We start from the raw sequence: 22,144 nt of genomic DNA, 5'->3' as shown, positions 1-22,144 counted from the left end.
AGAGCCATGGGTTGCAGGATCCGTTGTTCGAGGACTCAGGACTCCTGGATACTACACACTTTGTGTGACAGATAAAGGTGAACCTAGATCTTGCATACTAGTGAAACGTAGCATTAATGTATTTTTACTCCATCGTTTCAGTGACAAAGATACCACCGTAGCTAGGCTAGAAACAACCAAAGGAAGTTTCTGGCTGGTATCGGCGTATCTTGGGCATGACCACCTTGGCCCTCTCCCTGGAAAAACCCTGGAGAAAGTCGTCGCTGAAGCGGAAAGGCAAAGGATCCGCCTAATTATTGGGAGCGATGCTAACGCTCATCATACTGTATGGGGCAGTACGAATATCAACGACAGAGGTGAGTCTCTTTTTGATTATATTCTTGGTACTAACCTCTTAGTAAGTAATGTTGGTAATGAACCAACCTTCATAACTAAAACTCGACAAGAAGTCTTAGACATAACTCTTGTCTCAGATAGTATACACCATATGATCTTGGACTGGAAAGTATCCAAAGAACACTCGTTCTCTGATCATAGATATATCCAGTTCAATATAAATGTGGATGATAACCCGAGTCCATTGACTTTTCGAAACTATCGGAAAACTGACTGGGCTTTATACAGGAACTTATTACAGAGTTTACTAGAACCTGGACTATCTAGTCCTTCCTCTAACGCTAACGAACTTGACAACAAAGTCAATGACCTTACCTCAGCTATGAACAGATCGCTAGAAATTTCTTGTCCACTTATACACATAAGAGGAAAGAGGAAACCACAATGGTGGGCCTCAGAGCTTGACTCGCTCAGGAAGGAATGCAGGAAACTTTTCAACCGAGCCAAAGCTGCAAGACTAGCCTCTCATTGGGACTCCTACAAAGAATCCCTAAGAATCTACAAGAAGGCACTAAGGAAATCCAAGCGATCTTCTTGGCGATCCTTCTGTGGCATGATAGAAGAAACTTCTGAAGCCTCTAGGTTACGGAAAATTCTTTCAACTAATCCAGCTATGCCAAGCTGCTTGAAAAATGCAGACGGCTCCTGGACTAATTCAAGTAATGAATCACTGAACCTACTATTGGACACTCACTTTCCTGGTAGTTCTCTTACCGAAACTTGCAACAGCTTTGCACGTTCAAGTTCAAATACAACATATCCACAAGGTCTGATCACAAAGGATAAGTTACAATGGGCTCTCAACAGCTTCAAACCATTTAAAGCTGCAGGACCAGATGGAATAATACCAGCAGAATTACAAAAAGCCTCTGATATAATTGCACCAATCCTTGAGGCAATTTTTACCAGCTGTCTTTACCTGGTCCATGTTCCCTCGGCATGGAGAGAAGTTAAAGTTGTCTTTATACCTAAAGCAGGTAAATGCTCCCAAGTTAATCCTAAAGATTTACGACCTATAAGTCTATCATCATTCCTTCTTAAGACCCTGGAAAGATTGATCGATATCCATTTAAGGGCACGTATCGATACAAGACTTCTGTCTTCGTCTCAACATGCCTACTGTAAGGGTAAATCGGTGGAAACAGCGTTACACACTTTAGTACGCACCATCGAATATTCCCTCCATCATAAAGAGTTCACTATGGTTGCTTTCCTTGACATCGAAGGTGCCTTTAACAACGTGGACACATCTGCAATCACTTCTGCACTGACATCTCTAAATGTAAAGAGTTCGCTTCGGGAGTTAATTCATTTAATGCTTACTAGCAGAATAATTAATTCAAAACTGGGCAACTCTTCTAGTAGACGATTCGTTAGTAGAGGGACACCGCAAGGTGGTGTTCTATCCCCTCTCCTCTGGAACCTAGTGGTGAATGAAATCCTAACTAGTCTGGATGTGGAGGGTTTCAGAGTGATAGCCTATGCGGACGACGTTGCTATAGCAGTTTCAGGAAAGCATCTTAATATCCTAAAAGAACTCTTACAAAATGCCTTGGACAGACTAATACTCTGGGCTGATCGGTGTGGACTGGGTGTTAACCCACACAAAACCGATCTGGTCTTATTTTCGAGGAGATACAAAATTCCATTTGTCAACCCTCCTTACATTAAAGGAATCCAATTAAAATTCTCAGACGAGGCCAAATACCTAGGTCTTGTCTTAGACAAAAAACTAAATTGGAAACGCAACATACAGGAAAGAGTCAAAAAAGCTACTGTAGCTCTCTTTTCTTGCAAAAAAGCTATTGGTAATAAATGGGGTTTACAACCCAGAATCACGCATTGGCTATACACATCGGTAATCAGACCGATTTTAACGTACGGTGTGGCAGTATGGTGGACTGCTTTAGAGAAAGGTATAAACAGGGATAAGTTGAATAAAGTTCAACGTTCAGCCTGCCTATGTATAAGCGGATCGCTTCGCACGACCCCGTCTGCGGCACTGGACACCTTGCTCTACCTTACACCTCTTGACATATTTAGTAAACAAATAGCTGCAAGCTCTGCTATCCGCCTCAATGCTTCGTCGCAGTGGACTAACAACAACATTGGCCACTCCGTAATTCTAAGGTACTTAGAATCAATTCCAAAGCACACAGACTACACCATCCCCCAACTACAATTCGATAGGAATTTCCAGATTTCTATACCTACCAGATCTTTTTGGGAGGATAGGACATTCTTAGAGGATGAGTCAATCCACTTTTACACAGATGGCTCAAAGACCAAAGAAGGGGTTGGTGGTGGTGTGTACTCTGAACGACTGAAATTAAGTCTCTCATTCCGCCTTCCCAATCATTGTAGCGTGTTCCAGGCGGAACTTTTGGCGATTAAGGAAGTCTTGTCTTGGCTCAAAGAAAACGTGATATCAACATCTGATATCCGTATTTTCTCCGACAGCCAGGCCGCTATCAAATCTCTGGACTCAGTCTCTACAAACTCTATAACAGTCCATAACTGTCGATCATCTCTAATGGAGATGGCACAACAGTTTAATATTCACCTTTGCTGGGTGCCGGGCCATAGAGACATTCCAGGTAACTGTAAGGCAGATGAACTCGCCAGGAACGGTACAGTACAACCCATCCTACCACGTTTGGCAAGTACTGGCATACCAATCGCTACTTGTAAACTGCTACTAATGCAAGACGCTGTGAGGAGGGCAGGCACCAGGTGGACCAACATCACCACGTGTCAAGCCACAAAAAACATCTGGCCAACACTGGATTTAAAACGTTCAAGGTGCTTGCTCTCTCTAAGCAGATCGCATATAAGCTCGATAATAGGTGTCATAACCGGACACTGTCTAATAGGAAAGCACGCCATGAGACTAGGCGTATTCTCAAATGACTTTTGCAGAAGCTGTATGGACGAGGAAGAGGAAGAAACGGTTCTTCATCTTCTCTGCACATGCCCTGCTCTAGCTCGAAAACGCAAGAATTACCTAGGAGAATTCTTCTTTAACGATCTAAACGATCTAAATCATATCGGGATAATCAGCCTCTCACGTTTCGTAAGAGACTCTAACTGGTTCCATTGAGCTTAGGAGGAAGCCTCAAGATTCATGTGGTATCACAACGGGCCATTAAACTGGCCTAAGTGTGTCCGTTCCATCTTGGACAGCCACTATAACCTAACCTAACCTAACCTATTGATTTCTTTATCAGCCCAATTCTTAATATTCCCGGGGAAAACAATTCCCCAGGAGACTTGATCTCCCAAGAGTAAAATTCTCCTATTCCAAATTCCCCGGGAGACAGTTTTTCCCTTCGAACTCGGAAACGAAAATTTTGTATGTTCGAAACAGCTGTTCCGAAGTATTTGACACAAGAATGTACAAATGTAGGTGTACAAAAGTTTCAGAAAAGGAAAACAAACATTTTGAAATTGATATTTATGCATAAATAAATGCATATATAAGTAAATTAAATTAAAAAATGTTCAGTATTGCAGCAAGAATCTTGTTTGTAGAGGAGTTAGAAGAATATCAAAGCCCAATGGTTGTTAGAAGATCCTTGAGGGACAGTTCGAACCCTCTGGAGTTGACTCAATGGTTGTAAGTACTTGTAAATTCACAATGATTTATTCTAAATTTGTTTTTCTAGTTTCATTAAACAACTTGATTCTTAGGTTTCAAAAGTATTATAGAACTAACAAGGTTGTCTTCAAGTATTTGCTGGATATTCTCTCTAGGTCCTGTGATCCAGCTAAAAAAAGTTTTGCGACTCCACCAATAACAAAATTGAGTGCTTGTTTGCGTTTCTTCGCTGAAGGAGGATACCAAACGGGGATGGGAAAAGACTACAATGTTGGACTGGCCCAACCAAGTTTTAGCAAAGTGCTTGCCGAAGTCTTAAACGTTTTGGAGGAGCAACTACTACTACTAACATAACTTTCCTGGCATTGCAGGGTGCGTTGATGGAACGCATGTTCGGATCATGCCACTTCCTCCTTTGTTTTCTTGTGGAAGCCACACGCAATATCGCGTTGAGCCTCCATCAAATTTAAAAGCATTTCAAGCTGACCCTTGTTTGTTGTTTTTGACCTTAACATATTTGAAATGTTATCAATCATTATTGCAAAAAAATAAAAGAAAACTTACATTTTATTTTGTAACTCTCCAGCTCAATTGTTGGGAACAAACTCGCGCCAAATGAATTCGTATTTTCCCTTTTTTCGACATTTAGAATAGCTACTTTTTTCCCAGAGTATTTTTTCCCATTTTCGTACTTGTTTAGAATAAGAGAAATTGAAAAGGGAAAAAAATCCCCGGGAATTGAAAGAGAGAGTAGGGAAAAGGGAAATATTTCCCCGGGAATTGCCATTTAGAATTGGACTCTATTTATTAATTAATTTAAAGCATCAAATATACAGGATCTTAGCATTTCAGGATATTATTTTTTAATATCACGTAAAATGTAATTGATAAACGTCATATTTAATTAGATTTGTGTGTAATGATTATTGGAAAAAGCAATAATTACATTACTTTTGCTTTCAATTACATTTATGTAATTAAAATGCCTGTAAACGAGACGATTGGTAATTAAAATGCTTTAATTAGATTTTAAAGTAATTGTAGAAGTGTATGGATATTTCAACTACAAGTAGCAATAGTTCCACTGGTGATCTCATGGTTCATCTCACCGAACAGTGGAACAAATCTTTACATAGCTTTGGAGAAAGTAAGATTATTGCGCTAGATATTTCAAAAGCATTTGATAGGATTTGGCATCAGGCTCTCTTATCGAAAATGCGTGCTTTCGGTTTGCATGAATCCCTCCTTTATTGGATTAGTAATGACCTTTCGAATCGTTCAATACAAGTTGTATTGGATGGATTCAAGTCTGAAAACCACAAAATAAATGCTGGTGTGCCCCAGGGCTCTGTTCTATCTCCAACACTCTTTCTCATTTTTATTAATGATCTCCTGTCTGCAACATCTAATCCAATACATTGTTTCGCTGACGATAGTACTCTTAGCTTTTCATATTCGTTTTCAGATTCACACCCCTCTTCTTCGGATGTGGAACTGCAACGACAAAATATGATAAGCTCATTAAATTCCGACCTAAACAGCATTGTACAATGGGGAATAAGAAACCGCGTGGAATTTAATGCTTCGAAAACGCAATGCTGTCTTGTATCGTTAAAGCGAAGTATACCCCCCTTGCCATTATCCATAAATGGAACTTGCATCGAGGAAACTGAACATCTCGATATTCTCGGTATGTGTATCACCAACCACCTTTTGTGGAACGATCACATACGCGATGTCGCCAAAAATGCCGCAAGATGTTTGGGTTTTCTACGGCGATGCAAGAAGTTTTTCTCTTCCTCTGATCTGGCTGTTATTTACAAGACTGATATACGTCCAAAGCTTGAGTATAACTCCCATATCTGGGCCGGTGCTCCTACAACTTACTTAAGCCTCTTGGATAGTATTGAACGTAGAGCATTTAGATTGATTGGTGATATTACCATCATAAGATCATTTACGTCACTTGAACATCGTCGAAATGTTTCTTGTCTCACCCTGTTTTACCGTTATTTTAATGGTTTATGCTCTAGAGAAATAGCCAGTTGCATTCCTCCCCTTAAACAGTTCAACCGTAATACTCGCGCTTCTAGGAATGCTCATCAATATACCCTCGAGCCCATCTTCGGTCGTACTATGCGAATGTGGAATGCCTTGCCACACTCTGTCTTTCCCAGCTATTGCAATATTCAGGAATTCAAAACCAATGTGCACCGACACCTCCTTTCAACCCCTCTCTCCCCTTCCTAGTGCTCACACTGTGTCTACATAATAAGGGTAATATATCCCCTTGAGTGTGCGCTTATTATAAAAAAAAAAAAAAATAATATAGGTATAACTTTGCTAACATTTAAGATTTTAAAATTACAGCCTTTGGCACCGCAGCATTTTTGAAGTTTGCTTGATTCAGAACTCAAATAATTTGCAGCCAATTTACTTGAAATTTTGAATATATTTTGAAAAATAGCAAAGCATTTAATTTTTGGAGCCTCTTAAGTTCTTTGCCAATTTGGTAGAATGAATTCGAACGAATTTCGATCGAAAATGATTTGAATTCACTTTTCAATTTCAATTCGATCGATTTCAAGAAAATTATGTAAAATAAAGTAATTTAAGATTAAGCAAAGAAGCTTTTTTATGTCTTTTAAGCGAAATAGAACCTTTTATAATACCTTCATCGATTTATTCAATTCAAAAACTTGCGGCAACCCTCCGATGATGCTAGGAAGCAGAAGGAAGCTATCAAAGATCAATTCACAGAATTGAGCATTAATATCTCATTGTATTTAAAAATTATTACTAATTTCAAAAACCTATCGATAAAACTTCCTCAGATTTTCTGCCTTGAAGTTTTTTTTTTCATTTTAAGTACAAACTTGAAAGAACATTTTGTGATATCATTCAAAAACAAATCTTTTCTAGTTTATTAGGCTAAATTATTTCCATTAATTCACATTTATTACGAACATAAAGGAAATTAAATAAAATTTAAACAAAATGTTGTTTCTGTTGTCAATACGATTTTTATCTTGTTATTGTTATATTTTGTTTTTCATTCTTTTACAATATTAATTATCTACAAAACAACATGATAAGTGCACTTTTGTTTAAAATAACAAACAAAACAAAAAGAAAAACATGATTCTACTATGTGTATGAATTTTTATTGTATCACAATATTTTATGATTGAAATAAAGAATATTAAAATGAAAAATATAAGTTTCATTATTTTAAGTCTTTCTTTGGAATGGATATAAATTATATCTACAATCGACATACGATTACAAGTACTCACGTACATTGCAAGCAATTTATATTAATTTGTTTCTATATATTCTCTGTTCTACTATAAAAACAAGTAAAAACACCCACTCTTCTGTATTATAATGCACTTTGTACTAACATAGATACATATTACATACATAGATATAAATATAAATGTTTATATATTTCTTTTTGTTTAAAGGAAAAAATAAAAATCACAATGGCAGGCAAGTAGACAAACGAAATGAATGATTCATTGGACTTCAGGGAATTGTATTCTTTAAGAGAAAAAAAAGATTGTGCCAAGAATAATAACAATTGTCTTCTTTTTCAGTTCAGTTTATGCTTCTTTGTATCTTAAATATTCTTCCTACAGGGTGAAAGATGAATATTTATAAATTTATTTTTAAACTGTTTATAGTTACAAAAAAGATGTAACGTCCTTTTACAAGAATAAGAAAAGAAAACACTTTTTACTCCAAATACGTAAAAAAAAAATAAGAAGTAGTTTCGACCTTGATAGGCAACTTACATTCTTTCCTTCATCATCTTTAATCGATTGAGCTCTGATGATACACAAATAAGTCTGTGAATTGAAAGAATTACACATTGCGTGTCCTTCTTCGAAACGGCGACGAGCGACCTTCAAACTTCTTCTTCTTCTTTATATAAATGATAATTTTTGTTTTACTCGTGTGTAGAAAAACACGACTTTTTTGTTTTATTAGTTTGCTAATGATGAGGTATTGAGAGGTTTATATGCCCCTCACTACTCAGCTAACAGGAAGTTCTATAAGTCGCGCATTTTGTTAGTGCTCTGCTAGGTTTACACTATACGAGCATTGTAGGAACATACGAGGTTTGGAAAGTGTTTATAGAAGAATTATACACGCGATAGTAAAACTTAAACATAAATCTTCAATATATCATAAAATTTGATATGTGAAAAGGAAAAATCAAATTTATTTGAAAAATTTGCATTACGGCAATTTTATGTGGAAAATATTTTCGAACTGCAATAGCTTGAAGAGAATCCAAAATGAACACACAAGTTTGACAGTAGTTTTTTTCATAATTTCGACAAGTTTATTAAGAAGTTAAATTTTGAATATATGTATTTTGAAAAATACATTCTCTTTGGAGGTACATTTTCTTCTACTCTGAACGTCGAACTTGTCGAGTTGTAGAAGCTGAGTAAGGTCAATGATTCTCGAAAATTTTCTCCAGAAGAGTCCTGAAACTAAAGGAACTTCTTATAACTCTACCTTCCCAAAACCATTATCCATTCCCACATAAACAAGGCATACTATCCTACGTTTATGTCACCAACTCCCATCCCACCTTACACTACGTTGTAATGGCGAAAAAGCTAGCAACGGTCCTATCTCCTATACTCCTGCTCACTCTAGGTAACCTAGCTGAATTGCTGTTACCGAATCCCAATCTTTTCCGTACACGTCAGAATGATGAATTAACATTAACTGACTCCTGACCCTTTCTCTTCCTCCCTAACCACCCCTCATCATTATTGGGCTGGATCTAAGGTGTTAAACGACCCGTGCTGGGGGCCCAATTCAAAAATTGCCCAGTCTCTAACGGAGTATCCGGATACCTAGCGACCTCCGGATTAACTAGCCTTATCTGTACATGTGAATCTCTGTGCAGATGGACCTTTATTCTTCGCGTCTCGTGGGACCAACAAATGAACAAAACAAACAACAAAACCAAAAATAAAAACACATGTGAGACCGGTATCTCTTCAGGACCGGGCGACAGCTTGGTGTCAAAGCCTGCTGTCGTATCTCTTGCGGCCAACACAGAGAAGGGAGTAGTGGCTAACAATGGACCCTCCTCTGCTGTTGGTAGCAACGAGAATAAAAAGGTAGCGATACCTAACTTCAGTAGTGGCAGGGTTGTGAAAAATGGCCCTACCACTACTAGTGAGAATACTTCCATAAATGGAAAACTCTCTAAAGGCCTTTATAGACAAAGGCGGCAAGCGGCTAAAATCTTAAAGGCCTCTGGTGCATCATCGGGGACTGAAAAGACACCGCAGCAAACCGCTAGCGTCGAAAGGGCCAAAAGCATACTTGCTACAACAAGATCCAATAAGGACTCTACGTCCAAAAGAGAAAGGTCTCTTGAGGGGGCCGCACCGACACCAAAACGGCCTCGGGTGCATAACACCAGCACCCCCCTCAATCCCATCAGGAAACAATCCAGTTTCAGTGACGTCGCGAAGGGCAAAGTCGTGGTGGCGGTCATTGACAGGAGCGATGATGATGGCACAATATCGGCTGATCGTTGGCAGTTGGTCAGGGTTAAGCTCTCGGGTGGCTTTTTGAGCATTTTGAGAGAGCTTCCTTCCATAAGCGATGGGGGTTGGCACCAAGGCCATGTCAAACTCATGGTTTGTGGCGCCCAGAGATCTTGTGACCTTTACAAGCTTGCTGTCAGCCGGTTAGGTGAAGTTTGGCCAGGTGCGAAGCTCGAGGTTGTCGCTGTGGAAGACATTCCTAGCAGACCTAGAGCCCGCATCTGGATACCGATCGAACCTGCTGGTATCGAGGACATTGTTGAGATGGTCAAAGTATGTAACCCGTCCCTTCCGACGCATAACTGGAAAATAGCCAAGCTAGAGGAAGTGAAGGGTCTTTATAGGAGCGCCATTGTGGTACTCAATAAACAATCCTTGGCTCCTCTAGATCTAAACGAGGGCTCCATAAACTATGGCTTCGAAACCATTAAAATTCGAATTTATAAAAAAGATGAGGTTAACGCGGAAAGCGGCCTCCAAAAACTACCGAAGGTAAACTAGCGGTTGGTGAACCTGGGACGTCGTCTTCTCTCCTAACAGAGGGTGACGATGCACCCTTGTCCTCTCCAATCGCGAATGCACCCTCTACAAAAGTCGTAGACTGTCCATCCTTAATGGAGACTGAGGACGACCTTAACATGATCCTTACACCTCTTGACATATTTAGCAAACAAATAGCTGCAAGCTCTGCTATTCACCTCAATGCTTCGTCGCAGTGGACTAACAACAACATTGGCCACTCCGTAAATCTAAGGTACTTAGAATCAATTCCAAAGCACCCAGACTACACCATCCCCCAACTACAATTCGACAGAAACTTCCTGATTTCTATAGCTACCAGATCTTTTTGGGAGGATAGGACATTCTTGGAGGATGAGTCAATCCATTTTTACACAGATGGCTCAAAAACCAAAGAAGGGGTTGGTGGAGATGTGTACTCTGAACGACTGAAATTAAGTCTCTCATTCCGCCTTCCCAATCATTGTAGCGTGTTCCAGGCGGAACTTTTGGCGATTAAGGAAGTCTTGTCTTGGCTCAAAGAAAACGTGATATCAACATCTGATATCCGTATTTTCTCTGATAGTTAGGCCGCTATCAAATCTCTGGACTCTGTCTCTACAAACTCTATAACAGTCCATAACTGTCGATCATCTCTAATGGAGATGGCGCAACAGTTTAATATTCACCTTTGCTGGGTGCCAAGCTATAGAGACATTCCAGGTAACTGTAAGGCAGATGAACTCGCCAGGAACGGTACAGTACAGCCCATCCTACCACGTTTGGCAAGTACTGGCATACCAATCGCTACTTGTAAACTGTTGCTAATGCAAGACGCTGCGAGGAGGGCAGGCACCAGGCGGAACAACATCACAACGTGTCACAAAAAACATCTGGCCAACACTGGATTAAAAACGTTCAAGGTGCTTGCTCTCTAAGCAGATCGCATATGAGCTCGATAATAGGTGTCATAACCGGACACTGTCTAATAGGAAATCACGCCACAAGACTAGGCGTATTCCTAAATGACTTTTGCAGAAGCTGTATGGACGAGGAAGAGGAAGAAACGGTTCTTCATCTTCTCTGCACATGCCCTGCTCTAGCTCGAAAACGCAAGAATTACCTAGGAGAATTCTTCTTTAACGATCAAAATCATATCGGTATAATCAGCCTCGCACGTTTCGTAAAGGACTCAAGCTGGTTCCATTGAGCTTAGGAGGAAGCCTCAAGATTCATGTGGTATCACAATGGGCCATTAAACTGGCCTAAGTGTGTCCGTTTCCATCTTGGACGGCGACTATAACCTAACCTAACCTAGAGGTACATAGTTCTTTTTCCAAATATTACATAGTTTATTAGTTTATTAACAAAAGCAAATATCATTGGTAAAAGCCTTTAGACTTTCGCCATATCCAGCTTATTATAGCCCAAATTTGATAAAAGAAGATCTCGTTCGATTAAGCACCTCGACGAAAAATCTATAATTACTAGTAAGCATAATGCCACTGTTAAGCAACGTGTCTCACAAGATACAAATTCTTAGGAAAACATTTCTTCGGTAGTCTTAACGAAATCGAACACTTTGCAGGAAACAGTTCTCTTTAAAGCCTCTAAGTGGTTAGAAAATGATAACAGCTAAAATCATAGGTTATACACTTACTTTTCAGGGTATCGCAAGGGATCTGTGTTGGAATAAGTGTGACGATAACTTAATCCATCGCCAACACATTTCCTTAACGTAAACTACTAAATGATGATTTTGTAGGGAAGGTTGTCCATTTTAAAAATGCACCATTTGGAGACAAATTATTGTATTACTCCAAAAGGTCTAGTTATTTTTTCGGATAGTAAGCCTTAAATGCTACATTTGTTGTAGATTTCTTTTTTCGAGGAATCAATGCTCTGAGGATATTTACTGGTTTATGTTTTGGTGAATTTTTTTTTCAGACGAGATGGGCTAGAATTTAATCTTTGACCTTTAGCACCACGACGACAATAGTCTGATATTTAGTCAATAGGAATTACTTTTAACATGACCTTGGCTGTCGCGTCGTCTAGATTGAAAATATAAATAAATATCAGTAAATTTATATAAATAGATAATATAAAAGGTCTACATCTTAATAGTTTTTATAATGAAGGCCTACGGACATTAAAGTTCTTAAGGAGAATTTTTTTCATGGACATTGTATGGCTTCTTTCCAATTAGAAGATTTTTTTCTGGCTTACTAACCAATTGTCCTTATTTGGAATTTTACCTTATTTCTTTATTAGGTCAGAAAGAAAAAAACATGGTATCCATTATGTTCAAACCCGCTAAGTCCATTTTTTGTGTGTTTGATACATTTGCATTATACGAGTACGTAGTCGTGCCATAAATACTGTTACACATTTTTCTTTGAAAATAAAGAAGACAAATATCAAATATGTTATAAATTGTATTAAGTATGATATAAAATAGAATTGCCTGAGGGTAATCTGATGCCTTGACGAACTCAGGAACATTCTTTTCCAGCCAAAACTGGGTCGATTTGGCTTTGTGGGCTTGAGCTGAATCCTGCTGGAACACCCAATGCTTTTTATTGAATAGAGTATTGTTGAGTGGCTTCACCACTTTCTCTATAACGTTTCTTGGTAGTTGTTTGCTTTCGTTTTTACACCTTGTTTACAAAAATGCAACTTTGTATTGCCATCGTAGATGATGGCCACTTTCGACTTTACCAATTTAATCTTTTGCCTCCTGTGAACTCCGAGCATAGACCTTGTCATTTTGGCGATTGCATTTTTCTTCAATGGTGAAAATTGTCTCATCCGAAAACATGATTTTACGATACCTTCCATCACCGTAACGTCTGAGCAATGCTCTTGCTCTTTCCAGCCCAATTTTTTTCAAGTCATTGTTTAATCTCTGCCCAGTCACTCGGCGGTAGGCACTGATCCCAAGGTAATTTTTAATTAGCCGCGACATAGGTCTTCTTGAAATATCCATCTTTCGTGACATGATTTTCTGCTTACGAAGGGGATTTCGGCAAATTCGAGCTGCCACTGCTCGAACGACATTTTTTGTCCTCACACTTCGTGGACGACCGGGCCGAGGCCTATCTTTTACGCTTAAGATATCCATATAACGTTTAATTGTAAGCCACACAAACATTCGATTAATACCGAGGTTTTTTAACAACTTGCAAATAAAAGAATTGGATTTTCCAGCTTTATGCAGCGCAACAACTGCAATTCTCTTTTCTTCTTTTGAGGACTCCATCTTTGTACTTGTAAAGTAGAACTAAGACTATACTTTATTTTAAACCTAAACAGTAGTTATTAAAAGCAATTAATGTGACTTGTTGTATTCAGCTGAATGTCAAATTATACAGGTTCAAATAGTTGTAACAGTATTTATGGCACGACTACTTTAACTAAGTTATTTGTGTTGGAATAAGATTCTGTGTGTTCTAGAAGTTGGCCATAAAAATAGATGTGCTCCAAATATAATTCAAGCTTCTTATAATATTCTTTATTTTATGGTATAAACTCTCGAGGTGGGTTGTTTAAAATCATTTTATTAGCTTCCAACAATACTTTGTCATTCATTACTGTTTGAATATTGGTCGTAAAGTCCACTGCTCGCCAGAAGAAAGGAAATTAGTTCGTCGACTTAGAGATGAGGGCAAGACCTACAAATTTTTTGTGGAGGTCCTAGACAGATCTCAAAATGTAATAACAAATGCTCTCAAGCCCAGAAGAGCACGCGAAAATAGAGGCCGGCCGAAAAATACATCAGCTAACACTGACCGCCTCATACTATTTCTAGCTTAATCTAATCCTTTCATTTCGACAAGGACAAGGTGCTCAAATTTATTATGCGGTCAGTGCAAGCTCGATCTGAAGAATTCTTCAGAACTCGAATAGCCCAGGAAGAATCGCCGGGAAAGTTCCATTCCTTTTGGTTAGCAATTTAAGGCCCAGAAAATTATTTGCCTTAAACCATGCTAATGGAAACGAACCAGAGGGCGTACAAAAATGGCGAAAATATCCTTTCGAGTGATGAAACAAAAGTAAATTTGTTTTTATCGGATTCTGGGCTCAATTTAAGGCGACAGCAAAAGGACTACCACCCCCGCTATACACCGAAAACTATTAAACCCGCAGGAGGGAATATAATGGTGTGGGGCTGTTTTGCCTGGTACGGTGTAAGTCCGTTTGAATAACATTTTAACAAAATACGGATATAGTGATATTCGGAAGATGTCATGTTACCGTTTTCTGAGGAAAACTTGCCAATGCGATGGCAATTTCACCAAGACAACAATCCTAAACATACAGGAGGTCTTTTGAAAGATTGTTTTCGAGAGAAACAAGTATCCGTTGTCCCATGGCAAAGTCAATCACCAGAATGAGCTAAAGCCTTAGTTAGAGGGTCAATATTTCACTAATGGAAACCAACTGTGAGAAGCGGTTCAAAGATAATGGTATTCCATACCCCAGCAAACATGCCGAAATAGAGCCAATGCCGTGCCGACATTAAAAAGGTTTGGATAATAATGGAGGATACTCAGGTTTTTGTTAAAAACCATAATATTACTAATTTAGGAAGACGCACTTATTTTTTTGTCCAAGTGAAAAAAATCTCCATCTGTAGTTTTGGGGCTATATTATCTAAAGTTGTAATGCATTTCAAAGCCTTAAAGTGTTTTTTATTCAACTGATATAAGAGCTTTAAAAATATCTACGTAAAATTAATATTTAACATATGGAAAAACTTGCGTAAATTGGGTAATGGTAAACGAATTTCAAAACCTAATGCTAACACAGACTGCAACCAATTCAATGCCCAGTTTGTGCCTTTATCTGTTCCCAAAACACGACGACCCTGAAAAAAGTTTTAAATTTACTCGTTTTACAGACAAAGATAGCGTCGAGGCAATGCTGTCCATTAAATCAGGCGCGGTAGGCATAGATGGAATCAATCCGAAGTTCTTGACTAGTTCTGATTATCCGAGAATATGGAAATATGCTAAGATACTTTCTATCCCCAAGACTTTAAACTGTGCTTACACAGAATATAGGCCTATTGCTATCCTGCCATTCCTCTTTTGAAAAACTACTTTTAAAACAGATACAAGGACACCTAACACACAATAGCCTGCTAGATACAAACCAATCCGGGTATCGTGCAAAAAGAAGCTGTAAATCGGCGCTTTTACTGGTTGTTGATGTTCGACACAGTCGATCACTTTGTGCTGTGCCAAAAACTTAAGTATGATTTCAAATTCTCTCGTTTAACGGTGAAACTTCTGCATTCATACTTATCTAATCGACAACAATGCGTTGCTGTAGGAAATCAGACATCTTCATTTCTGACAGTCCCAACAGGGGTCCCTCAGGGTTCTATTCTTGGACCTCTATTATTTTCACTTTACGTTAATGAGCTTCCTCGACTGGTCAAATCTTGTAAAGTTCATATGTTTGCTGATGACGTCCAATTATAATTAGACACTCCTGTAGATAGCATAAGAAATGTTATTAACTATGTTAATGAAGATCTAGTAGTTATACAACAGTAAGCTCTCAAGCATAACCCCACCCTCAATCCAAGAAAATCTATAACTTTGTGTATTTACAAACGCTCCCTTGATAAGTCAAGCTTTCCACCGGTTCTGCTGGGTGGCTCAGTTATTGAATTTGTAACGTCTGCTAGTAATCTTGCTCCATGCAGCTACTATAATTGGCAAGTTATATAGTGTATTGCGTCTACTGTGGACATCCCAAAGGTTTGTTCCTGTCAGTAGTAAGATGTTGCATGTAAGATCTCTTCTATTACCTATTCTGCCGTATGGATGTGAAGTGTGGTGTAGCGTTGACTCAAATACAAGTCGAAAACTTAATGTTTTATACAACAACTTTGCCAGATACATCACATTTAAAAAATACTCTTTTCAAATATTATTTGTAAGTATTTTTGTTTTCTTTAATCAAAAACTTGGTGTTATAACCTTGTTTAGACGACGAATTCGTTGCAACAACAAAAGGTTACATTTAAAATGTTGTCCAGTTTTCAGTTTAAAAACATTTTCCATATCGGCATAAAAGCCAACCAAGAGTTTCTATGGGGCTTACGTAGAAAAGGTGAAGACTTGCAACTTGAAAATAAAATAAGATGCTAAATTTTGAAGATACAGATTACAGACTTGGAAATCATCACGAATTTAAATGTAATGTAATACAAATATATTACTTCATGAAGTTACGTAGTCTCAAAAAGTCCAATATATTTTTTTTTTTAATTTTCAAGAGTGATACATTGATTTTGAAGTCCGATTCAAACTTAGGCCATCAAAAATCTTTGGAAAAGTATGCTTTGATATCCGTTGAAAAACGTATGACAAATTTTAATAATTTTGAAATAAACTCTTTTCAAAATTCAAAAATTACTGTTTTTACTTTGTCAAAATGGAAAAAATAAACTTCGCCAAATTAAAGTTGGTTTATATACAACTTTTCTGTTTTTTAACTTCTTTATTGGGAATTTATGGAAAACTATTTCATTCCAGTGGGTGACACAAACTTGTTGATGGTTTCGGGTTTAAGTTTCCGAATTGTTGGCATAACATCAATTCTTTGCGGTTCCCTACAGAAAATTGTTTAAATTGCAGCGGTCAATTTACTTCGCCAATTTGGGAATTTGGTACGCAAAGTATCAAATTCTGTGTGATATGCCGCCTTGGACGAAATGAAACAATCGACCATATGCATGTCTTTAAGTTCAGTTAAAAAAAAGTCGGTTAACATGGGTATGTAACGGACCTGACCAAAATGTTCTTTCCAACCTCGTCTTTGAAATGCAAATAAACTTTAGATTTATCAAGTATTAAGATCAATGTGTTAGACTTTGAAAGTCGAAATTTGTAAATAAAGTTGAAGTCGTGCCATTTATCAAGTTCAATACGTGAAAGCGTATTTTACTGCCTTCCTTCAATTTAAAATTCTTCTTAATTGATTCATGAAAAAGGAAATTATCTCAAAAATAGTTTCTTCGGAACATAATATAGACTATTCAAAAACAAAAACAAGTTCTAATAAGAAATCTAAAGTTAGGAAGTCAACTTTTTAATTCCTTTTAATTTGAGAAAATCTAAAGTTGATAAACTCTTAAGTTTTGAAATCTTAAGTTGTGAATGACAAAATTCAAATGAAGAACAAATAAAATCAAAGGCAAAGAACAAAGAACAAATATCAATCAAGTTAAGTAAAACTTCGAATGAAGAAAATACATAGTTCTTAAAATGTTTCTGTAATTTCCAACTCAAAGCTCTCAGACCTCGAAATCCCCACAAATGTTTAACTTTCACAATTTTCATGTTCTAATTCTTTTCTTTTGATATCTCTCATGTTTCGCTGTTTCATGTTTCTTTCAAGGCCCAACTTCTTTCACTGAATTTAACCTTTTTTTAAAAAGTTAACATGTTTAACTCAAACACTCAAGACATCTACTTTTACATATCAACAAAAATCATTTAATATTGACGAATTTATTATAGTTTCATATCGATAAGATTTCCAAATTGAAAATGAATAATATAATATTAATTGATAATGATCTTAATCTATTGTCTAGATTATTTTACAAGCTATAAGTATGGCAATTGGTAACAAGTTAGGAAAATATACAACAAGTGTTTATTGTGAAATTTTTGCTGCTAAATCCCTAATCAATGACGACGACGACGGCACGGCATACACCATACAACCAACACCCGATAATAAAATATGTTTTGAGTAAACAACTGCGATTAAAGACTAATAATAGTACATATTCGTATAAGAGGGCGGTAGCCAAGCCACTTAAGATACTTTGTTATCCAAAAATAATACATTTTAACCTCACATAGCCTGCAACCTACGATCAGTTTAATGGGTTCGAAAGATTGGCGTGTGCTTATTATAGAACTCTTCGACTTCGACGAGATGGTTGAATTTTTCTTCAAAGATTTAAAAAAAAATAAAAAAGAAAACAAGGAAGCCAAAGCTTTTATTTTTGATTTACATTCATGAAATAATTTTCTGCATGTGACAGAAAAAATTCGTATAAATGTGCAATGTATGCAGTATTCAAAATATCTATGAACTGTGAAAGAGTAAGGCTTTCATATATCTTTAATTTGATAATAGATTTACGCGCGTTTTTATCATCATTGTGTTCGAAACTGAATTCGTTCGTCTTAAACAAGAATCTCTTTATTCAAAATACGTAAATACTTCTTCAAGTACAGGTATGTCAAAAAAAGGAAAACATGTAAAGAAAAGAATAAAGACTTCCCTTAAAACGCAGAAAAATACCCGAGGGGTTGAAACCAGTTATCTTCAACTCAATGAAAATGGTTTAAAAAGAATACAAATTAAATACACGAATACGTCGTACACACTAAATATATATTGACATTCAAATGTGTGTACACATACACTTCCATACAAAATATAACCCAGTTTCTTATTCATCCTAACACGATTCTAGTGTTCATCAAGAGTCATGATGTCTTCAACTTTTTGTCTCCTTTTTTTTTTTGTAATAATATAAGGAATTTAAATAATGTTCAGAACATTCTAAGGGGAGGTGAAATTAATGTTTGTATTTTGTTTTTCTGCTACTGCTGTTTTTTTAATGACAAGCAAGGAGAATTTACATTATTAAAAGACTTAAGAGAGAAGATCAACGTTACTATTTTAAAATTGATAGCATGACCTAATCCCTATGAGTTCATTCAAATGAAAAGGAAATAACGACAAATAATTTGTATGGTCTATGGTCAAGGAAGAACAAACTGGCTATCGTCCAGTTTGTAAGTTTGCCAAAAGTAAAGCCAGATGTGTTGAAAAAAAAACAATAACAACAAAAGATTAACATTTTTGTTTTCTTTTTGTTTTTGGTATTGAAAAAGAAACATTCTTTTGAGTAATTGATGAATGTGTTGTAAATTATAACAAAAAACAAGTGTCTTTGCAAACAAAAATATATCATTTATTTTATTCAATATCCGAAATAATGCAACAGGAAAGAAGCCATGACCCCAATTTGATATTTGAAATAAACCTCAACAAATTGAATGTTAAACTGTTTGTTGTTTTGAATAATTCTTGTTTCGTGACATTTTTTAAAAAATAAAAAACTAAGTAAACTTAGACTTGAATAATTCTTGTTTCGTGACATTTAAACAAAATAATAAAATGTTGAACATAGACTTAAGAACTAAGAAAACTATAGACTGGAAAACTAAATATTCAAACCTAAATTAAAAGAATCTGCTAACCAATTCCGAACATATCTTAAATGCATCTTTTAACTTATTTGTTCCTTTTAGGACAAAGAAAAGAATGTCTTAAAACCTCCCTCGTATAACAAAAGGTTGACTCGTAAGATGACAAACAAACAGTTTTTTACATCTCGTACAAATTAATGGTTCTAAGGATATCATGGCACAGAAATTATATCTCGAATATTGAAATTAATCTAAGATTAATCCGAAATTCTGAAGTTTTATTGATTTTAAAATTAAACCAATTGTTATTTCAACTTCAATGAACTTAAAAAAGAATATTTCTTCTGATTTTAATACAAATATTAGATTTTTGCTACATTTTTTTAACTATTTTACTGAACTTCACAAGGAATCTGTTTTTCTTAAGCCCAATCACAATCCTAGGGTCGATGGTATTATTTTTGTATGTTTTACATTTTATTTTGTAATTTGTCTGCCTTCCATTGCTAATTATTTTCAACTTATTTTTATCGTCCGGAATATTTTTGGACGAATAGAAATCTTCCTTTCTGATCTCAACTTATAAGTCTGGTTCAAAAAGCAATTTTAAAAATTACAGAGGAATTTGCCAAAATGTTCGCAATTTCTTAACTGCTCAAAAGTGTAGTAAAAAGAATAAACTCGAAACTTGGCTTCATTAAATGTCGCCAACCTGCAATTTGTTTCCTCTTTTGTTATCAATAATAATTGTATTGAAAATCAAAGTTAAGTAACTGGTATTTACACTGCTTTTAGTAAAGATTTTGACTCAGTATGTAATCTCCTTCAATGTTTTTAATTGGTAGAATCCAAACGATTAAACTAGACAATCAAACCTCGAGATTTACTAAATTCATCTCAGGAGTTCCTCAGGGTAGTCATCTTGGTCCACTTTTATTTAAAATGTTTATAAAGAATATATGTACGTAGAGACATAAAGTTCAGCCAGTGTCTTATATATGCTGATGATTTTAAATTATTTTATGTTTAAAAGTGAGTTCCATTTATGCTGCTTAAAGCTCCAATATCATTTTTTTTACTTGTGCATGATTAAATGTCTTAAGCTTGGCGTTTAGGAATGCTTCGCTATCTCTGCAGATGTGAAACTCTCAATGCATTCATTTGATTCAAAGTTTTCATTTGTTCCGCACATTGACGCTATTTTTGCAAAAGCAAACACAATTATTTGTTTCGGAACTCAACTAACTTTTCTAATCCCTATACTTGTGTCTAATTACTAAAGTACTTAGTAAGATCATCACTGAGTATGTTGATTTTTTTTTTATAATAAGCGCACTACCCTTATTATGTAGACACAGTGTGAGCACTAGGATGGGGAGAGAGGGGTTGAAAGGAGGTGTCGGTGCACATTGGTTTTGAATTCCTGAATATTGCAATAGCTGGGAAAGACAGAGTGTGGCAAGGCATTCCACATTCGCATAGTACGGCTAAAGAACGAATCTCTGTACTTGACAGTACGACCGAAGTTGGGCTCGAGAGTATATTGATGAGCATTTCTAGAAGCGCGAGTATTACGGTTGAACTGTTTAAGGGGAGGAATGCAGCTGGCTATTTCTCTAGAGCATAAGCCGTTAAAATAACGGTAAAAGAGGGTGAGACAAGAAACATTTCGACGATGTTCAAGTGACGTAAATGATCTTATGATGGTAATATCACCAATCAATCTAAATGCTCTACGTTCAATACTATCCAATAGGCTTAAGTAAGTTGCAGGAGCACCAGCCCAGATATGGGAGTTATACTCAAGCTTTGGACATATATATCAGTCTTGTAAATAACAGCCAGATCAGAGGGGGAGAAAAACTTCTTGCATCGCCTTAGAAAACCCAAACATCTTGCGGCATTTTTGGCGACATCGCGTATGTGATCGTTCCACAAAAGGTGGTTGGTGATACACATACCGAGAATATCGAGATGTTCAGTTTCCTCGATGCAAGTGCCATTTATGGATAATGGCAAGGTGGGTATACTTCGCTTTAACGATACAAGACAGCATTGGGTTTTCGAAGCATTAAATTCCACGCGGTTTCTTATTCCCCATTGTACAATGCTGTTTAGGTCAGAATTTAATGAGCTTATCATATTTTGTCGTTGCAGTTCCACATCCGAAGAAGAGGGGTGTGAATCTGAAAACGAATATGAAAAGCTGAGAGTACTATCGTCAGCGAAACAATGTATTGGATTAGTTGTTGCAGACAGGAGATCATTAATAAAAATGAGAAAGAGTGTTGGAGATAAAACAGAGCTCTGGGGCACACCAGCATTTATTTTGTGGTTTTAAGACTTGAATCCATCTAATACAACTTGTATTGAACGATTCGAAAGGTAATAACTAATCCAATGAAGCAGGGATTCATGAAAACCGAAAGCACGCATTTTCGATAAGAGAGCCTCATGCCAAACCCTATTAATTGCTTTTGAAATATCAAGTGCAATAATCTTACTTTCTCCAAAACTATGTAAAGATTTGCTCCACTGTTCGGTGAACCATGAGCTCACCAGTGGACCTATTGCTACGAAAGCCGTATTGTCGGTCATTAAGAAGCTTTCGATCTTCGAGATATTTCTTGAGCTGATAATTAATCAGCGTTTCCATGACCTTGAAAAGGAGGGACTTAAGTGCAATCGGTCGGTAATTAGAGGGTGAGGAAGATTCGCCTTTCTTGGGAATAGGCTGGACAAATGCAGTTTTCCATTCGCTCGGAACGAGACCTGAGGAGTAGGACAGATGAAAAAGCTTACGCATTGGTTTTGCC

At 36.8% G+C, this 22,144-nt stretch overlaps 1 protein-coding gene across 1 annotated transcript in view; it reads right to left on the bottom strand.

Moving 5' to 3' along the window:
• LOC129945399 (uncharacterized) overlaps window positions 1-22,144 on the bottom strand; it is a 92,332-nt gene that overhangs the window by 28,790 nt on the left and 41,398 nt on the right. The gene's annotated exons all lie outside the window — the stretch shown is intronic.

Source organism: Eupeodes corollae, chromosome 2 (genome assembly GCF_945859685.1).
Source record: "Eupeodes corollae chromosome 2, idEupCoro1.1, whole genome shotgun sequence".
Classification (NCBI taxonomy): Eukaryota; Metazoa; Arthropoda; class Insecta; order Diptera; family Syrphidae; genus Eupeodes; species Eupeodes corollae.
This window is presented reverse-complemented; position numbering and strand designations above follow the sequence as displayed.